This window comes from Coturnix japonica, chromosome 2, assembly GCF_054131305.1.
Source record: "Coturnix japonica strain WE chromosome 2, WE-NBRP24, whole genome shotgun sequence".
NCBI classification, from domain to species: domain Eukaryota; kingdom Metazoa; phylum Chordata; class Aves; order Galliformes; family Phasianidae; genus Coturnix; species Coturnix japonica.
This window is the reverse complement of record NC_140664.1, coordinates 84,961,692-84,982,970: the sequence shown is the minus strand read 5'-3', so window position 1 is coordinate 84,982,970 and position 21,279 is coordinate 84,961,692. Positions and strand designations below refer to the sequence as shown.

General features: G+C 38.8%; 1 protein-coding gene and 1 long non-coding RNA gene across 3 annotated transcripts in view; one reads left to right on the top strand and one right to left on the bottom strand.

Moving 5' to 3' along the window:
• ANKH (ANKH inorganic pyrophosphate transport regulator) overlaps positions 1–21,279 on the bottom strand; it is a 102,152-nt gene that overhangs the window by 69,341 nt on the left and 11,532 nt on the right. The window lies entirely within an intron of this gene.
• LOC116652897 (uncharacterized) lies at positions 13,667–20,798 on the top strand. Its single transcript, XR_004306093.2, has 3 exons — positions 13,667–13,869; positions 19,018–19,141; positions 20,679–20,798. It is a non-coding gene; the product is annotated as an uncharacterized LOC116652897 (long non-coding RNA).

The following is a 21,279-nucleotide window of genomic DNA, read 5'->3' as shown; positions in this document are numbered from 1 at the left end:
CCAGTCTTTTGATGATGGAAAGAGGAGAAAATAAACTATGGGCTGGTTTGCACTGACTGAAATATAGTTTCGTGAAGTAATGATTCTATAAGCAGAAATGTAGGTGAATCATTTCAGATGCATCAGAAGTCCTTCTCAACTGCTTTGTTTAAAGTTATATGTAGTTCAACGTCTATCATGTCTTTTTCAGCATGCATTATCTTCCTCACCTTGAAACAGGAACAAAAAGCACTCAGACTGAAAAAACAAAACAAAACTGGGACACTACAGCTTTCAAAGGTAACACCCTGTGCTTTTTCAGATACGCTTATCTGTCACTTATCCTATTCTATCCTATTCTACAGTGAATTGTAACAGATAACCTGGCACTTTCTTAATGTAGCAATGCACAGTTGAGCTCATTTTATTTCCTCACTACTGCACAGTTAAAATAAAGCACAAATTGTTGCTACGCTTAAAGTGTAACACAATGCAATGAAGCAGATATATAGTCTTCAGTGCAAAGTAGCTCTTAAGCATTAGCTAAATTACAAGGACATTCTATGTCCAATGAAAAAGAGCAGGTATTTTCCAGTGATACTACCATTATAATTCACCCATCACTGTTCTCCTGTGCAGCTCTGGTAAGAGCAAAACTGGAGGCAATAAAGGGGGAACACTGTTTATTTTATTTATTTATAAGCTCAGTTATGCATGCAGGAAATGGCTTTTACCAAGTTTTCTTTCACTTTCTCTTTGAGATCTAGTAATGGTTTTATACCAGAACTCTCTAAAAACAACCCAAACTTGAAGCAAAGTAAAGAAACGTCACATAGTAGGCCTGCAGGCCTATTTCTTTAGAAGTACTGAAGGAATAAGAACACAGATGTACAACCACTATGAAAATATCTCTCAGCTTAAAAAAAAATAAAGTTGGCATCGTTTTAACCACTCCTTGAAACTGTACTATTGTCAACTTTGAAAAACTGAACTGCTGGTAAAATCAGAAAACTCAAAAGGAAATATTGAATATAACAACATTTGATTACTTGGATGCTTGAACAACTGTTATATTGCACACTGTTTTCCACAAAGCATATGTACAACATATCTCTAGACCAATTTAATCAAACCACTTCAGCATATTACTTCTTCAAAAGGCCGAATTCTAGTGCTAGAGTAACTTTATTCCACCCTGCTATGCAAAGACTTATCTCTTCTGTATTTATACTTAAGGGAATCGTCATTCTTTTTTTCCCCTGACCCAAATTTTCTCTTTCGGTCTATACATCAAATGGTAAAGAAAGTATGTGCTCTGATGCTGTTACAGAGCCAACTTCATCAACTGGACATGGGGCCTGGAAAGGCACTTTCCTTCTGCTTCAAATGCCTTCTTACATTGGTTCACAGCCACTTAATTGATTTCGAAGGTATCTAGTAGTGTTAAGGAAATCTGATTTAGTGTGTTTTAAGCTGACTCTTTTCATGTGCTTCTCAGTAACGTGCTCAGCTGGGATTGCCTAGGAAGAAATTAATTAATCTTTTTATTTTTTTTTCCCCAGTTATAGCCTAGATGCTAATTAGAGTTAGTTCATTAATAAATCACTTGTCAGTATCATTACCTTCTTCCAGTGGTTCATTAGGTGATTTGCCTTACCAGAAAAAGACAAATGAAAGGATACAATTTCTTGACATTAATTCCTTCCATTGAAATAGGCAAAATACAGAGGTTGAAGGGAAGCGGATTTGAGAAGTGGCAGCCATCCAAGTGGCTACCAGTGCTTTGAGATTTCTTTAAGACTACTGCCTTGGTAAAAGGCAATGCCCAAGCAATCCCTCCAAAGCCATTGTATGCACTCTTTTAGGTATTGTGTATCAGATGTCTGCCTCGTGGATATAAATTTTCCTCCTGAAAGGAATAAATCTTCCACAAGTAAAGGGAAGAGGAGATATGGTTTCTAAATGAATGATTCATTGTTGGAGGGCGCCGTTGTGATTTGCTGGAGTTGCTATGATACCTCAGAAGCAATGCCAACTTGTAATAGTCCTCAACGCCTTCTGGAAGCTCAACAAGCTGAAAAGGCACTGCTGAGGGCAATTATTTCTTTATTTTTAAGCAGGACAAGCCTATTTACAGTGAAACTCCTTTCCACCTCTTACCTTTCTCCATCAGATAGCCTGAAATTGTAGCCTTGTTTTCCCCCATGGGCTCTGAAGGACTGAAGGGTATAAACAGGAAGGCAGCATATGCTGAGAAAGATGGCAGGATGCCCCAAAACAGTAATTGAAAAAGCTCTCCTCGTTGTGCCTGCCAAAACTTGGGTTTAAGCCTTTTTTTCTGATAAAAAAGAAAAATATTGTCAACAACTTTCCACTGCAGTGAAAGCACACATGGCTTTGCTGACTCATGTTTAACCAGAAAACGAATGAGGGCGTATGGTGCATACTCTGTATGAAAAAGCACAACACATTTCTAAAAGAATAAAGCTGGAATTTCTTTTGGGAATTTTCACCTTTAATATTGTAGCTATAGTAAAATCTGACTTCTAGCAGAATAAAAACTGTATCTTGTACAGACTGCCACCTAAATGGGGCTGGCACTAACTAAAGAGTGGAACACCTTAATAACAAAAATGGGTAGTACAGATGGGAACAAAGAAGAGAAAGAATTCAACTGCCAGCATAGAAATTTGTTACACACACCAAACTGCAAGGAGAAATTGAACTTAAATGTTAATGTTGCTGAAAGAAACTTGGCTTCTATTCTAAGTCAGTGACTGTCCTAAGAAGAGGAAGACAAATGTCACAATCCTGACATCCTATGAAAAATATCACAGAATTCAGACTTTCAGAGAAAGTGAAATATTAAAATTAATGTAGTAAATAAGATGCCATGTTTCATAAGAACAAAAAGATAATAGCCTCTAGTTAAAGATTACCTACGTACATGTTTCCTGTGTTGCAAAACCAATTAGGTTTTCTACAAAGAGCTCTAGTGCATGCTGCCACCTTCTTGCTTTTGAAGTTCTCATTGGTACTTTTAAATCCAGAAGACAGATAGTACTATGAAAGTGGGAAGTCAGAGGGGACTGCTATTTAATGCCTTTTGCTCCTGCCAAGTCACAAAGTGCAAATAAAGAAAGTGGGATGGAAACCAAAGAAGGAAAATCGCTTTCAGAGGATAGTTTAGATAACAGGGGAATGGAAACCCAGCCTCTGCTGCTGAAAGAAAAAGAAGCAATTTTTAGGTTGGTGGTCTGTTTGTTTTTTGTTTTAGTTGAAAGAGTTAAAGTTGTCTTTAAAAGTAAGTAAATAAATAAATAAAAGACAGGTTCCTTTCTAAATTGGTGACTTATCTGGTATGGGAACCATCTTTGTGTGGTTCTTCAAAAAACTAATCAGCTTCTAGTTTGAATCCATGTTTAGTTAAGTAGTGTGCTTTTGAATACGTGGTGCTTCTTGACTGACAGCTCAGTCACATTTCACTTTTAGTAACTCCAGAGAATTGACCAAGACTGAGGAGATACCACCAGACATGGTTTTGTAAAGGTAGAGCTTCATTTCAGTAACTTTTTTGCTTGAATATTATTTTTTTAAGTCTCTGTATCACAACTAAAAAGGCTGCCTAAGTTAGAGTGGTGGGCTCAGAAGTACATTCATTAATTTATTCATAAAAATGACTTACTGAGAACTAACTCACAGTGCCTGTCTCTCTTCTAGCTGTTCTGAATCTATATGGATTGCAATTAAGAGATTTTCTGTGTGCTGATCAGTACTGGCTTCTTATGCAGACATTTCTATTAAGTTTATGCTATTATTACTAAACTCCATGCAGTATTCTTGACTTTAATTCCACTGGCCATTCCTGAGCCCCAACATTACTGTATTTCATTCAGTTAGAGATTTTCTTCCTTTTATTGCTGCTTTTTATCATGAACAATTGTTCAGAAATATCTCATTAAAGTGATACAAAATGACCGAACTAAAGGGTGGAGCTGGCATTACCTGGAACAAATGGGCTTCAAAAGATATAGCTCAAATCTAAATATATTGAAACTGATGATGAATCGGTTTTTCATTTCAGAGTTTGCTTCTAAAGCTGAAAAAGCAGATGTTTCACCCTCAAACTACTTTGTATGTATGTTTTTCAGTCCTGTTCTTCTCAGACTTTCCTCTTGGTATTCTGAAATCTAATTTCTTTGGTGCCTGGCAGTAGCAACCCAGGAAAACAGGGATGTTAAAAAAGTAAGTAATACTTACAAGGACTTAGAGGTAGTACCAGCAATGTCAGGAGGAAAGTATGCTTTCTGAATTAATACAATACTTTCCTGCATCATCTTTGGCCTTTGACTACACCCAGAGCCCATGGACAGAGATATCTGAATGAATCATAAAGGATACACAGAAAAATGGCAGAAATTGATGAGAGTCTTCCCCGATGGTCTTTGCCATTTGCTTTCCTTATGAAGTTAAAAAAAAAAACAAAAACAAAACCAAACCAAAACAAAACAAAAAAACAACAACAAAAAAAAAAAAAACAAAGAAGAAACGATGTGCACAATAACAGAAATGGGGCAAGATATACCATGGTGGCAATTCTCAGATTTGGGTTGCCATCACAGGAACTGCACTGCATAAAGGGGACAACATTAAAAAGGGGTCATCCCTCAGAAGTTACCCCTTGGAGTATCTGTGAAAGGGTAGCAGGAAGACAGCAGCTCTCAAGCAAGGCTGCACTGTTGCTACACCTTTTCCAATACAGCTGGGGGAAAACTGCATGAATAATTTGACTAGGTGATCTGATAGACTGAAGTGGGAGAAAAAGTGATTCTTCCTTCCTTTGGCGCCAGTATTCAGAAAGTGAACCTTGCATTCTTCTCCTTTGTTGGTAATTCTTACTGCTTTACTGCTTTCCTCTGACACTGGATTAATTATGAGTTTGGCACAATGTCTGCAAAACAGAGTGCAGTGACACTGCAAAGCAAAAAGTAAAAGGAGAAAAAATTGATCTGCCTGCACCAGCAGCTGAAATACAAATTACAATGGAAAAAAACAACAGCACCTTCAATGTAAGTTGCTCAGACTGCAGAGTTTATATCCAAAGGAAGCTCAGTCTACAAATAGCTACTGCTGGAATTTATTACATTATAGCTAGCTTAACAAGAACATTCTCTGACAATAGCAGAGCTAAGAATCAATTTTTTACTTGGAATGACAAAGGAGAGACAATAAATGACAACAACCGTAATACAGCTGTCCTCACGGAAGGAGCTGTTACAGCAGCAGCCATCCCTGAATCGTGGCTGACACAAGCTAAAACCTTCAGCATGATGTGTCTTTGGGTTCCTCATCCAAACACCAAGAATTTTAACTATTCATATAAGCTGAACCAGAAATCATGTGTGAAATAAGAGCTCTGCCTCCAAGGGGTGTCCTGCACCTGAAAGTGACACCTGCTTCTCTTGAATCTAATTTAAATACTATTCTAAAATGTAAAGGACTTCGTACTTCTTTCAGTGCTGAGAGAAACAAAGTTCCAAATACAGGCCCAAAGTTAATACAGGCATAAAACACAGAGTAGGGCATGAAAGCCCATTCAGTTGGCAGCGAGATGAAGCAGAGACTGTGTTAAAATAAAAGATGAGCAAGTGATAGCATCTTGCCAAAGAGTGAGCTGTTTAACTGAGACAAATACAGCCTGGAAATTTTAAGGTCATTTGAAGTGAAGAAATTGGGTCTTTGGTCTTGCCAAGTTACAGACTTACATGGCTGTGATTATAATAGCGTCTTTGCAACACACACTGGGAATTTAAATATAAAGAAATCATATAGAAGAAGAAGAAATACTACAGAAACAAAAACAAAAACAAAAACCAAACAAAAAATAACAACAACAATACCTGAGGCTGACTTTCACTGTGTGGATTTGGATACCCCATTTTTATACACAAAACTATGCTTTTTAGAGGAGGATAGGAAGCTTGCATACTGTCAAGGAAAAACAAAATTTAGATCTGAATTCTATTTTTATTTTATTGTTTTTAACACAATAAAAGTAAACTGATGGTTAGCAGTATCACTAAAGCCAGAGCTCTTACGCCAATATTATGATTTGGTGTGCTTTTGAGAAGAGTTGTATGCTTCAAGTATACGTTTACATTTATGGGGTGTAATCTGTCTTATATTCATTGAAGGTATTTAAAAGATGACATGCATATGGAATGCTGGTTTGCTTAAAAACACCAGCAGCTATGACAAGTTCAGGTCATTTGGCATTTGCAGAGTTAAATTTTTTTCTTAAAATGACATTGATATGTTATTCCATCTGTAAACCTTCAACTGTTTTCAGATGCTTGCTTCTGGGGTGACCAACCAAATAATTTCCATGACATTCATATAGGAATTAACAAACTGACATCAAGCAAATCGCACTAATTGATCTCCTTTTCTTTAATGTACACTCGATCTGACATTCCAAGCAGTGTTTTTCCCCAGTGCAATTAGGAGAGAGAGGATTTTTTTCCAAAACCTCTCCAGACAATTAGGCACCCAGCTGCTCCAGAGTCTCAGCAGCCAGAAGAGGCCTAAATCCCTCAGCTGATGCAGGGCTGGGTATTCATTACCTTCCCAAGCTCTGCATTATCACCCTGCAATTAAATTGGGAAATTTCAGATTGAAATAAATGTCATATGTCACGCTGAATATCGCTGGCAAATTGCAGTACCACATATGAACAACCATTGCTCTTCACTTCAAAATGCAGATCAAGAAGACCAGTGTTCATTGAGAAGCTCAGGGAGGTTCCCACTAGTATGGTGATCTATCTGACTGCATCATGGGACAGCAGGCCTTGCTCAGAGAGCCTCTGCCATGTTGCTCCCGTTAGCACTTCTCCCCTGACAACCCAAGCTCCATTTAATCAACAAAAACACTTCTTTTCCTTAAACTGGTATCAGGCCATGTTCTCTCCTGCTAAGTAAACCTGTTTATTTTGCTTCTGTAGTTACTCACACCTGAAAACGTGATCACAATAAACCTAAGTTCAAGTGTACAATAAAGAGAGGCCTACTCAGCATTCCCATTCTGTAAGGGCACACAGCAACAACAGCACCAAGTAGGGGTGGGACTCCAGCCTTCAGTACCTCTCTGTCTGGCGTAAGAGAAGGCCAAGCAACAAATGCAGCCAATATAGAGGAGAAAAGGAAGGGGTCTGAGAGGAAAAACCGCTACATGCACATCGTACTTGGTTTTGATCCAAATGGAGCCATGCAAAACAAGAAGACTGGAAAAACATATTGCAGAATTACGCTGTGAAGCATTTGCATGAAATCAATCCTAATTCACTCCTTAAGCACAGTAACTCCAAGAGGACCAAATCTGGCTTGAGATACTTACAGAAATGCATTCATATCTGAACGAAGAAATGTGCAATACTCTCAATGGTGTCCTAACAGGCACTCTTTACTTAAATTTGCTGATCAGTTTCTAAATTGAGTAGACATACAGTTAACCTATGAATATGGTTGCATGGCCCTAAGATGTTTGGTTAAAACTTTTCCTTTGTCAAGTATTTTCATTTGACAAGGAAGAATATTTCAGGTCCTTCAAGGGGAGTGTCTGACTTGCTCTTACACAGCTTTAATAATTTAAATGCCAGTGTAAAGATCCAGGAATGGAAACAGCACGTTCCAGGAACACTGTGGTAAATTAGTAATTGTGATCTGCTTGTAATTGCTGATTATCCCAATGAGTTCTACCCAGACTAGTGAAGTGAAAGGCTTTCACAGAAGAAAAGAAACTTACTGAAATTCAAATGAACAGTCACCTGCAATTTTGAAAAGGATTTTCCATCTCTTTAGCCACTGTGTGATTGCTGCTCTGACAGTAATGCCTCTGATTATATTATGTTGGCCTATGACATCAGAGGTGGATGTTGGCGGTATGGCAATAGAGCCTGCACCTTTCCAACTGTATTGCCCTATATGTAAATAAAGGATTCTGTCACCAAGCTCTTACATTACAATGTCAACACAAATACTGTAGCTAGGGAAAGGAGAAAAGCAAGCAGGACTGTACAGGAAATCAGCTGGATAGAATGCAAGGTAGCAGAGTGATGTATCCCGGGCAGTTTTTGTATATGCCAAAAAAGATATGAATGACACATGGGACTTGATGCAAAATACTATGTTAATTTTGATGTGTTTTTCCTACTGATTGTCTCCTTCTGTCTCTTTTCTCCCTTGATAATCTATTCAAGAAAAAAATTCCTATCTTGGAGGAGGTAATAAATACAGAATCATTGTAGATCTGAATGAGCAGATACTGGGTTTACTGCATAGCAGGCTGAGATCAGATGCTGTCATCAAAAAGTACCAATACGAATGCCTGTACATTCTGAGGTATAATTACCATAGAAAAATGTTAGAAGAGGAGACAAACATAACAGATGGTTAAACAGAAGATGAACTAATAAAACTGGAGATGAACTAACAAAGGAAAACAGTGGTGAGCTGTGACACAAATTAAAGGAAAACTAAATGATAAGAAATGCAAAAAAGAAAGATGGCATTTTGAAGAAAGACCATTTGACTTTTCCAGGGACCAGTCACTGAAGATGATGAAATTGATTTCACTGAAATGAAATGGATGTCTGTAGTGAATTCAAGAGATGATTCATGAGCTAAAGACATTAGACAGGTCAGCTACTGCAGATGAGTAGGTCAGAGCACTGGCAAGCCAGCAGCATGTAAAACAGCCCTCTACTCAAGGAAATTAGGAAAGCAGGAGAGAGGTAGATGAAGATGATGGAGGAAGGAAAACGGAAGCACGGATGAGTAGGAAGTATTGAGGGGAAAGCCATGTAGAAAAATATAAAACCACCTTAGTAAAATTCACTACAGATCATGTTGGACAAAACATACATTTTAGCAGCCCCAGGTGTGACACAGGAACACTCACTCAAATGTGAATCCATAAACCATACCTGGTGCCTTTTTCTGTTCTACCTCTGAGTCACATTCAACTACATTTGACTGGCACTGAATGTCTTCAGCCTGACCACGAAATAATATCTTGAGGCATGTATAAAGCTGCTTGGAAGACAGTGGAGCACTACAGATGTCTGTTTATATTCATTAAAATGCAGAGGATCACGTGTGCAGAGAATGTTCATTTTTATTGTGAAATTATGAACCTTGTTTTCCACTTTTCAAAAAAAAAAAAATAAAAAAAAATATTGGAGCAAGAGTTAAGCTATTCATATGAAGTGAAAAGGTTCGCTTTAAAACATCCATGCTTAGAAACCGTGAAGTCTGTATGTCTACGTCATTTCACTGTCACTCAGAATCAGTTTGACAGTCATACAAGCAAAAGACCTTCGCCTTTCCCTTGCTCTGTTACTCATCATATTTACCTAATCCACCACTGAAGACACTGTAAAGGTACAATATATTTGGCAGGATTAGGAAGTCACTTTTATCCTAGTGCACTAGTCGCAAAACCATCTCTACACATACTTTTCTTAAAATATCAATAATCACAATTTGGTGTCCTCTAAAAATTAAGAGCTTCTATCTGAATACTGCTGTGTTGCTGCCATTGCAAGTGTTTTTCCTAACTTGAATGGATATGACCACAGGTACTAAACCTATTGGTGGCTTTTAGGCAGGAATTAAAGTGTTTCACTAGTAAGAATGCTTTCATAATCTTGGAGCTTGAACTTTTGAGTTTATGCTGAATGACTGAGTTTTCAGAGCTCTAAGATAGTAAGGAAAATTGTAGAATTTTCCTGTTCAAACTCCAATTCTGCTGCCATTTGTCCAGAGAAACAAAGACTGAAAATTAAGGTAAGATGGAAGAAATAGTGTGGATAATAGCTCTGTTTTCTGAAACAAAATTTCACAAGAAGCATGAGAACATCTTTAAGTGATGCCACCACCACATAAGCCGTGCCATGCTAATCATTGGTTCATTAAGTCATGTCAGCTTACACTTTAACAAATACTGTCTCTGAAGTATCGGCAGTCACTGATAACAGAGCTCCTTTGTGTCCAGTGTATCAACTTTCATGTATTCATTTTTTTATTACATGGTAACTTAGAACATTTCCAGAGTTTTATGCTTGCCACAAAACTTCTTGGATGGGGACAAGGAATATTTGCCCTTGGTCTAGGATAGCTCCAGAAGTGTCTTTCTCACTCTCCGTGGTAACTCTAAGATATGTTTCTTTCATGTAAATTCAGTCTGTTAATATATAATGAAGTAGAACTTCATGGGCCAAGTTTCTAGTCAGAGCTGCTCCTCACCCCATCCAACCCTGCATGCCTACTTTTACAGACTCACATGAGCAAAACTATTCACCTTTGTTGAGGTACTTAGCTTTCCATTTTCTTTCGTATTTGCTCGTTCCTGGTTAGTAAACACAGAGCAGATAATGCTTGAGATACAGCAAAGAGATTTTGCAAGTTTCAGTTATGATTGCACAAGAAATAGAATTAGGTAAAAGAAAATTGCTGTTTGTGTTTTTTAGATTTGGAAATTTTCTTTTCATCACTGTTTGCTAAGGAATTTGGAGCCTTTGGAGAATTTAGGAACCTTCACTGACATAGCTTTGCCTCCTGAAACTCCTCTTTGAAAACAGCAAGTAAGATAAGTTCACCCTGATAACCATGGGCCATCAAAGTTTAGTGATCTGCCACGGTCTTGTCATGGCCACTTGCAACATCACTCCTAGGAACTTCATCTAAATGTGGACTGTGAATGTAGTTAAGATAGCAGAAGAAGGGATGAGGCCTACAAATAAAATGGAGCTTACTGTATGATAAAGGTCTTTACACAGAGTTCATAACCTCCAAAATGGAGCTCACAATTTGCACTTGCCCTGAACAGCCAGAACTGAGAAGTCCTTTCTCCAGTCTGCAGTAGTCAGCATTCATACTCATAAAGAGGAAGGAACAGAAGCAGAAATGGTGTTTCATCATATCAGCCTTCCATAATCAGGCTGCAAGCACCTATCTCTATGTTTTGGTGTGGTGGGTGAAGAGGGAAGGATGGCATTTTATTTCACATACTACTTGGTGAGGTTTTGTTTTGTTTTGTTTTGTTTTGTTTTTTCTTTAGCCTGGAAGAGCCTCTCAGCTGCAACAAGAACATGTCTTCTGAGGGTCATCAGAGCAACACTCAGCCCATGGCACTGAACCATGGCACAGTAGGTCGCTGCCTCTGCCCACTGCAGGTCAGAACATAGCCCCTTTTCTTTAACCAGAGTATCCAGAGTAGGGCACCTGCTTTCAAAGTGGCACATATTCTTACATCATTTTGCTTCTTTGTTTCAAAGGCAATGACTTGAATTTTGGCTACGGACAGTTCTCAGTATGTCAGTGAAAAGCAGAAGACTGTCACAAATCATAAAGAGAAACATAAGGGGAAAAAAAAAGGAATGACATTCTTAGCTCACAATGCATGTTTAAAATATCTTATTTATATTCTGACTTTTAAAGATCCCTTCTGTTGTCAGATACATCCTCATCCTGCTAGTAAGAATCTGCATTCTGCCAGAAACATAAAATGGCCTTGAGTTCAAAGTAGGAAAAATCATTATGCATATTTCATTTTGCTACATATACACAGTTGGCTAAATTTTCTTCTGCATAATAATCTGCAACTCAGCTTTAGTACTTACATACCAATTGTTATTCATTTTTAAATACTCATTGAATAAAAAGGAAAAAATTGAACACAGAAGCAAATGACTGGCACAGCACAGTTCCAGGTACTAGACACAGCAGATGAAGTGATTGCCTCCCTCTGCTCTGCCCTTGCAAGGCCCCTCCTGCAGAACTGAGTCCAGGCCTCGGGTTTGCAGCACAAGACATACATGGAACTATTGAAGTGGGTCCAGAGGACTGACAGGAAGCTGATCAGAGGGCTGGAGCACCTTGACTCTGAAGACAGACTGAGGGAGCTGGGCTTGTAATGCCTGGGGTAGAGAAGGTTCCAGGAAGACCTCACTGCAGCCTTCCAGTACTTAAAGAGAGCTTATAAAAAGGAGGTGGACTGACTTTTCACATGATCTGATAGTGATAGGACATGGGGGAATGGCTTTCAAGTAAGAGGGGAAATTCAGGTTAGACGTTAGAAAGAAATTATCAAGTTATTCTATGACTCTATGATTCTGAGTGGTGACAGTAAGTTACTAACATAAATCTGAAAATGGAGTTTTGTATTGTTGCAAACTTTCAGCAGCTAATTATAATTATCATTCTATCTGTTTAATGTACTCTGGTATCTCAACTTTTAATTCCTCAGCTGATGATTTATCAAATGAATCAACTATTTAATTAAAGAATTAGCTTTAATGTTAATAAGCTTACTTCTACCAGGAAAGCAGATGGAGGGGACTGTGCCTCCTCTGTTTGTCCTTGCTCCCCAGTTCACACATGAATTACATTTTGACTGAGTTTTCTAAACACATATGATGAAGTTGATATGAACAGCTTTGAGACCAAAGTGAGAGCAAGTGAATCAACTAAGTGAGCATTCTAGCTGTGGAAGGGGAGAAAATCAGGTGTTACTTGAATAAGATGTCCTCAGATCTGGCAGGGCAGAGACGTTTCTTATGGAAAAGGGAATTTCCTTAGGACTGTGAGGTAGCCTGAGACATGCATTTTATTCACATTTAGTTTTAAATGGTACTGACCACACAGTTACGAATTACTGGAGAGCTAACATGTACACTGAGGCTATAGCAATACCCTGACTCACAAGAAGAGTGCTACCCAACTAAAGGAAGCCCTGAATAGGTGGCAGTTCAGTGGAACACCAGTCAGCTTGATATTTAGAGAATTCATTACATATGTCTCCAAAAGAAGCACGACTCAGATACATGTGATCAAGAGTATTTGCATAGAAATTGGAGGCAGGTGTTTGCTAGCAGGCAAAGCACAAATTGTCAAAGCAATGAACTGAGTTGAAAAGGTGGCTCTTTGGGTTGCTGCAGAAAAAAATCTTTTTGCCTATGATTGTAATAGTAAATAAGGGATTAAAATTATAAAGTTCCAGTGCCAAACTATCTAAAAAAGAAAGAGAGAAAAAAGAAAGAAAGTCATTTACATGTTCTGTGGTATTTTTTAAATAGAAGATGCCAGATTTTTACATACTACAAAACAACAGCCTATATGATCTAGAATGAAACATGGCATTAACATACAGAATACTGTTACTGAACTATAGCAATGTGTATTTAAATACAAAAACTGCACTGTTTTCAAAGTCTACATTTTTCAGATACAAGATACATTAAGTCAACCAAGACATCATAATGAAATAATCCCCTCCTATGCATACGAACACTTAATAATTTTTATGTTAAGCTTTCCTTTAGTATCTATAAATCTGCGTGCTCACCACTTAACAGATACTGTAACTCTATGGAATACTCTGAAATACAGACTTGTTAAATGTGGTGAATTGAGTAAATCACTTTAATTGTACAGTGGAGGCATTTTTCTTTCTTTGAATAGGACTATAGATTTGTTCAGGGCTCTATCTTCTCAACATCAGCAACTTTTTCTGTTCATCTTTTTTTTTTTTTTTCCTGAAACACAGTGTTGCAACTGATACTGTTTGTTCTCTACAGCTCTTGCACAACCTTTCTGATTTTGAGATGTCTAAGGTTTGTTCACAACCTGCTACTAAATTTGGCTGGACTAATCCTGTTTTGTGGTCCTGATATTAGTTTTATAAATACAACTGAACCAGTTCCACTGGTAGGCAAAACCAGCTTCTTTGGAAGGAGACCCAGCAGCCAACAAATCTTGGAGACCCGGTGATAGCAGATTGTTTCCCGAGAGCTGTGTGTCTTATTGTAGTGATAATGATTTCTCCACAGAGGTAAACTTCTACTAAGAAGATCAGTCTATTGGAGCAGTAAAAATACCTGCTCTCCCTTGTCTTGTTGCTTTCATTAAAACCTGCGTGATTTTGCTACCGTTTTCTATGACTGACATCCCGCAGTCTCATTAGGATGATCTGCTAACAGTTAATTAGTAAAGATGCCTTTCTGCACACTGTTGCTGCCTCTTTTTCTGGTGAGTGCTGGCTACATTCGTTTTCATTACTGAGTTCTAGGTCCATGGCAAAAAAGGACCTGGTGACAGTGTTAGTACAAGACAAAGGTATTTTTAAGGCATTTTAAGGTATTTCAACTACCAGTTTCTCTGTTCTTTCATCTCCCTTTCTTCTGAAACACTATTACTATGCAATAAGCACTTGGTAATGATTTCAACTCTATACTATTGGAAGTAAATAAAGTTGAACCATGTTATATGAAGAACTACCCTAGCTCTTACTACAGCATAAACTTCCACAAGAAGATGCAGAACTGTCAGAGCCAATGGCTTTGATTATACAAGTGAAAATGTAAGGGGAACAGATGGCCTAATTCCCTGCTGGTGAAAAATGGTGGACCTTCATCCTAAATCCACGCTGCCCTGACAGGCTAACAGACTGCTGTTTGAAGACTTGCATTTGTCCTCTCGCCTGATCTTTTCTTTTTTCTTGTCTGAGTAAAGAAAGATTTGCTTATTGGCATATCCAGAGCTCTTGAGTTTTATTCTGCTTTTTACATAATAAGTTCTTTGTCCTGAAAGCAAAGAAATGTGATGACTATAGCTTTTGTTCCAAGATCTGGGCTGAGTTTTGGGCCATTAAGGCTCTTTCCAATTGTAAGATGTCCCTCCCCCAGGCTTTCTATGTAATGGGTGATAAAGGAGTTGGAAAGCAAATTTATTGCCTCTCTTTCTTAAAGGCCTTCTTTTTCATCCTTGACAGCGGTAACGAGACCTTTACAACTGATGCTATTTGGTTTCTCCTGAGTGTCTTATTCTTTGGTGTCATTAACAAGATAAGTTATCCTTTCTAAAATCTCCTCCTCCTGTTCACTTTCAAGGTCATGTTTTTGCATGGCTTCAGTGTTAATGTGCAAGAAGTTCCCACCAAGCGTATGGAAACTCTACAGATTGTTCTGGATTAAGACTGTATTTATTTATCATGGATCTTGAGGCATCTTTTCCAGGGGTATCAGACATTACAGATCACCACAATTTTCCAGAGAGCCTGTAAGAACTGAAGCCGCTTTTATGTCATGTGATATTCCTCTTCATTCTTTATCCCAGACCTCTGCTTCTCTGCAGTCCAGAAGCTCATCATTGTGCACAATATTCACGTGGATTATTTCTGATGATTTCATAGTTTCAGTGGCTGAAACCTCTCTGCACAGGAAGCATCAATTTCTGTTCGCAGACAGTCTATATTCTGCTTAGTTAATGACACAGCAAATTTCTAATTCCCTACCAACAGGGAATTAAAAAGATCATGATCTTTTAAGGACTGAAAAAAAATAAAAAAAATAAATAAATATAAAATAAAAAAAAACACAAAATAACATTTTCTCCCAATTCTAAGGAGTTTTTTTTAATCTATCTGTGGCTGTTGAGAGCATAGTGCCCCTCTCAATGAGGGGCACATATTCAGGAAAATACCCAAACTGCACGATTCTTCCCATGCATGCAGTCTAGCAATGAAGAATGATCATTAGAGATGAAAAGAACACAGCTGCACTGGAGAAATACTTCAACTTTACTGAGTCTAGTATGTAAACAGTACAGTAAACAGGCCTGTCATTCTATTTGTGGAAGAATGAACTCTGCTCTGATTAACAAAAATATAAAGGTCAATAGCCTTCATGTCTCATGTGGACACAAGTTGACTGTAGCTGGATCGGGTATTATCCCCAGTGGGACAGAATATGCACAACTGAGTTCACTGTAAGGATTCCAACCTCATTCTGAGACATCCAGAACTCGGGATGATTGGAGACAAAGGCTACTACTTTGTAAAAACCTGTTAAGAGCCAACACTAATTAATTCCAGTGTATTTTGGGGACAGGAATCCTCTCTTCGTTGTACACATCCAGTGCCCTTGCACACAGGCCAGGGCCTACTGCCAGTCCTGCAATACAAATGTTTCTTCACAATCATAAAGACATGGGATTTGAAAAAAGTCCTTGAGAACAAGAGTGGCAGAAGGATTCACATCCCTCCTTGTACCATGGAAGGCAGACTCAGACAAAACTGTTGCCTTGCCCTCTCCTTGGCTGGTCCTCTTTGGCAGTGTTGAACATGGAGCAGAATGGCCAGCAGGCTGGAGCAGATACTGTGCTCCTGATGCTCTGTTTGCTTCTCTTCACTGTAAGCAGAGTGCTCAGTCAGCACTCTGACACTCAGAAATACATGATACAGCTAAGAAGAATATAGAAACACCCTAACCAAACACAATGCCCTTTTCCCTCAATCTTGATTCAGCAAAATGAGAATGCTAAGCTTCTGAGACACAGAATTAAGCCTCTAGTGTCTCATCATTTGCTCTTCTTGCAGGACACCTTGTTCCATTCACATCATAAAATCATTTTAAAAGCTCATTTTTAATTAACTAGAGCGACAAAACTAGAGCTTCTTGGTCACTGCATTTATGCAGACACCAGCATATTTAACACCCCTGTTTCTAAAATGTCACATTCCCGAAGCTACTGCATTGTATAGAGCTTGTGATAGATATTTATCATGTAACGTGTCATTAGTGTAATTGTGGTTGCTTTGCTTTCAGAAGGACTAAAGCTACATAATTCAGATGGATGGAAATATACAGACTGTGATTTTCAAAGTGCCCTAAGGGAGTTAAGCAATTCTCTTAGTGTAGACTCCATGCTTTCCCCTTCAATGTTCTTTAGGCACTTCTGAATATTACTAAGAATATGCTACAGCAGCAGAGTTTAAAAGGATTTTCAAACCAGAATGCTTGTCTGCTATTTGGAATGCCGGGAGAACACACAAGCAATGAGAAAATGGGAAGGTATTTCATGTTTTGAGATTATCCTAAATCAGGCTCAATGGCAATGACAAAGCAAACACTGAAGCTCGGCTCTGATTTACCATTAGCACGCAAAATAGAAGAAATGAACAGATAAGCTACCCTGTGAGCAGTGATAAAAGGGCATGACTAAATCCTCACATATTTTGTTGAACGTGTTATCTTTGAAAATCCTTCTTTATGAACTTGAATCTCCATTGTCTTCTCTCATTATATTTTTCCTCATGTGATTGAGCAGCCTCCATCCTCAAGCTCATCTCCCTCCTGTCACCCCCCACCCCCACGCTCATTCTGCTGGAGCATAAAATGAACAGAGCTTCATTTGTTCACTCGCTCCAGCACCAGCAGTAATGTCAGTGCAGCAGAAGCAGTAGCCCTGCCTCCACAGCTCTGGGTGAGGGGACATCTCATGTTTCCGGGAACCATGAATCCTAATTAACTGCTGTTCCTCCAGGAGAACAGCTAGTGGTATTGTGTGGGTCTCTTATAAGCAATGATTTCTTTTGAAAAAAAAATAAAAAATAAAATAAAAGGCATTAAAAACAGTATTTTACAGCTGCTGCATATTCAGTTAGGTTTTAAAAATATGCTATAAGAAAAAGCCATCAAAATTAGGGCTTAAGCTGAACTGGTGGGTTTAGTATAAGCTAAAATCAGAGCATCTGATTTCTTGAAACTCCACTAAAGGACTCTCTTCTTTTATATATATATGGAACATATACTGGAGATAGATATATAAAAAATGATAGCTGTTCATACCGAGTTCTTCTTTCACTCTTCCAAGAGCGCAGGCTTCAGTTCTTTGCTGTGCTCCTGGGACACATGCAACGCAATGGCTTTCATTAACTCAGTCTTAAAACCACGTAGTTCAGTTTGCCTGTCCCTAATCTGTCCAGAGCCCTCATTCTTTTGGTAACCTGAAGCCTTCCTCATTTCCAGCATTAAAGTACTCCCTGTCTATTTACACTCAAATGCTGATACCCAGCTTGCTCTTGTCTGTGGGTGGGCAAACACCTTACCTTATCTACTTCCAAAGAACAACCTTATTCATGCTCTGATCATCTTCACTGGGATACAGAAATCAAGTTCTTTCAGCTTCTTCTTCCCAGATAAGATAATAAGAAATGGAGAAACTAATTGTGGGATGGTTTTGTTTTGCTGTTGTTGGTTTCTCTCCTGCCTTCCCTCCCGACCTCCAATCTTTTGAACAAGTTTCAAGCTTCAATTGTCTTCAAATGTCTAGCCAGAACTGTGCAAAGCACCCCATATGAAATCTCAGTTGAGTCATATATTAATATATATATATATTTAATCTCTTCTGGGAGGCAGACCATCAGATAAATCCTCCATGATTTCCAACTTTCTTCTCTTTATGTCATCCTTGTGTATTTCATACACTTCTTTCTTTTTCCAGAGAACAGAAGCCCTTTGCAGTGATATTTCAAACAGTTTGCAGAGCCTTGGTAGAGAAACACCCATTCATTTTCATTAGGAGATGAACCTAATTCGGTAAACATAGAAATCTACAATCTGAACTCTTGGGAGTGCTAGGCAAGCCAAAAAATCTATCCCCTGAAGCTGCTATTTTAGTAACTTTTTAATTCATAATATTTATTCCTTGTTGAATGTTTTGGTTCTTTCCTGCGCGCTAGTTGGCTTGTTGCTTCTTTACTGTCCTCAGCTCTTCTGATTTACTTTTTCTTCACTATAAAACTAGAAATGTAATCAGCTTCTGTGCAGTGGGGAGATTTTCACACTCTTAAGATCAATCTTGGCTCAGGACAAGTTTAATTTAGAACAGGTAATGGGTCTGACTCACACCATGCTGTTTGTGTCATTCATCTCCGATTTGGAACAAGCTTACTAATTTACTTATGACCTGAATATGTCTGAAATCAAATTATATATAGCATTTTAAAAATACTTATATTGTTAAGAATGATTATAAACAGCACCAATGTCCCTCAAGACGAAATTCTGCTGCACAAGTTCACAAGGGTTACATCTCTTTCTGAAACCTATCCTGAGCACCTACTTCACAACATCTGGAATGCCTCACACAATATATTCATGACATTTACAAATGACAGAGCTCAACACGTTTCTCACAGGCTTCCAAAAAGAACTGCTTTTAGAAGTATACACTGAAGAGCAGAATGATTCTGTGATCCGAAAGAGGCTTTGGTGAGATTGGATTCCCTCAGTGCTTCAACATCTTTATCTCTGACCTTGCAGGTAAGAAAACATCATTGGTAAGATACAGCAGGATGAGCAGTCATGTAAGGAATGCAGGCAATGATATTCTCATCTGTGATCCAGAAATTGGCTTTGAGACTTGGTGAGAGAATAATCACTCTGACCTTTGTACACATCATCTTAAAAAAACAGTGAGGAGAGAAGGCACTCACCATGTGCCACCAGATGCTAGTGTGCAGGGAGAAAAATATCACTGTTCCCCCTACACAGCATTGGGCTGAGCAGGAATCTAAAACAAGCAACTGGGGTGAGGACAAGAGGGAGCCACAGGTCACTGGCAGTGGCAGAGCAGTCATATCCACATTTTGCCAGCACTGCAACATGCCAGCTAGGAGAGAGAGAGCCTCTGAACAACACTGACCCAGAGCTGACTCAGGCACAGTGGGATGGGAAGGAGAAACAAAGTAAGCCAGGAGTAAGAAGAGGTAAGCATGGACTGTTTGCTACATAAAGTACTGTAGCTTTGCAAAGCCCATATTCTTAACTCGAAGCCTTACTGCCTCATATGAGATAAATACCAGTGCATGTGCTTAGCTCTGGGCCTAAAATTAAAGCACACAAGTATCAAAAAGATGTCAACTTAAGCATTCCGCTTGTGGAGCTGGGCCTCTCATTTACAAGGGGCTTAGCATAGGGAACCTTGTTGTCATTAACACGGTGGCGATTTGCCTGCAAATGCTAAGGGAAAATACTGTGAGGGAAGCCCTTGTAAAAGGCACAGGAGAGGAATATTAGATTTATGAGACGACAGCAGGTTAGCATGTCTCTAAAGATTACAGACAGCTCTGGAGACTAGGGCATGAGTCAATGACGCTATGGAAAGGAGTGGCAGCTGAGGAGCTCAGGAGCTGTCCAGTGTCAGAGCCTGCATGGCACAGAACCTGCCGCTGGGCTCAGCTGAAGGCAATGTTACTCACAGCCACTTTTACATAAAATTATGTAAGCAAATAAAGAGGACAAAATGTGTAGTAAAGGCTTAAACTGATGATGGTAGGTCCTCTTGGGTTCAACTTGGCAGGCTGCAGATGGCTGCTTGTGCTTCATTGGTGTGATACTATGAAGTGGAAGAGAAAAAAAGGATTGAGTGATATGCAGGGATCCTTATTTTTATATCCTGTCTCTCTTTCTCAATGGGATGTTTTCTTGCTTTCACAAAGGAATCATGAAGCAAAGGGACAGACACAGTAGACTTGAGGCTTACAGAATCTTATCTAGTCAAAACAGAAGGACGTGTAGAGGTATTTGATGCTAAATGTCATGAGACAGAGGCACTGCTCCTTAAGGAGAGCAAATGAAAGATGCTAAAGCTCGGAGCTGTCTTTGAAACCAACTCCTAGAAGTTGCACTAATAACCTCTTGCAAAATGGCCACTAATCTCCCTTTATTTGTAATCATTTCAATCTGTTTGTGTATCATTCCCCACTACACTGTGTCAACAGCCAAGTGTTTAGAGTCCCTAATGCTATAAGCCTGCTAAGACTAAAAAAAAACATTAAAACACTCTTTATTCTTCCAGATATAGACATGTGTGGGCAATTGACTTATTTCTTGCCATAGACCTCATACTCAAGAGTTCTGAAGAGGTAAGGCAAACTCCTCTAGATATCACTATTGATATATAATGGTTTCTTTTTGGGTGCAGCTACTATAATTATTTGCACTTGAAAGAAGGTCAAGGATAGTAGTGAGTCATGATTTTTTCTTTCCATGCATTTCTACAGTTCAGGGCAGATTATCCTTTATCACCAGTTGGACTTGTATTGCTTAACATTCTTCTCTGTAGTGGTCACAGAGAAGCCAACTGCCTTCTTGTTAAGCTAAGTTTATACTGGCTTTGTCTACTTTAGTCTTACAGTGGAATGAAAGAGGAATAAACGTCTGTTATTCAGCAAGATATCAGTCATGAAAGCATGGCCCCACTGCCACATGGTATGTAAGTATGTAAAAAAGCTTTTCTTTTTGAGGTGAAAAGCTCTCATGATTTAAGACAGGCATTTGTTGCACACTTCTGGGATGTGCTGGTATTGCTAAAGCAAAAGTTGCCTGGCTTTTTCCCTTTCCTGCAGATTCCTCCTTAATCCAGACCTTTCTTTAACCACTTGCCCCATTTCTACCTT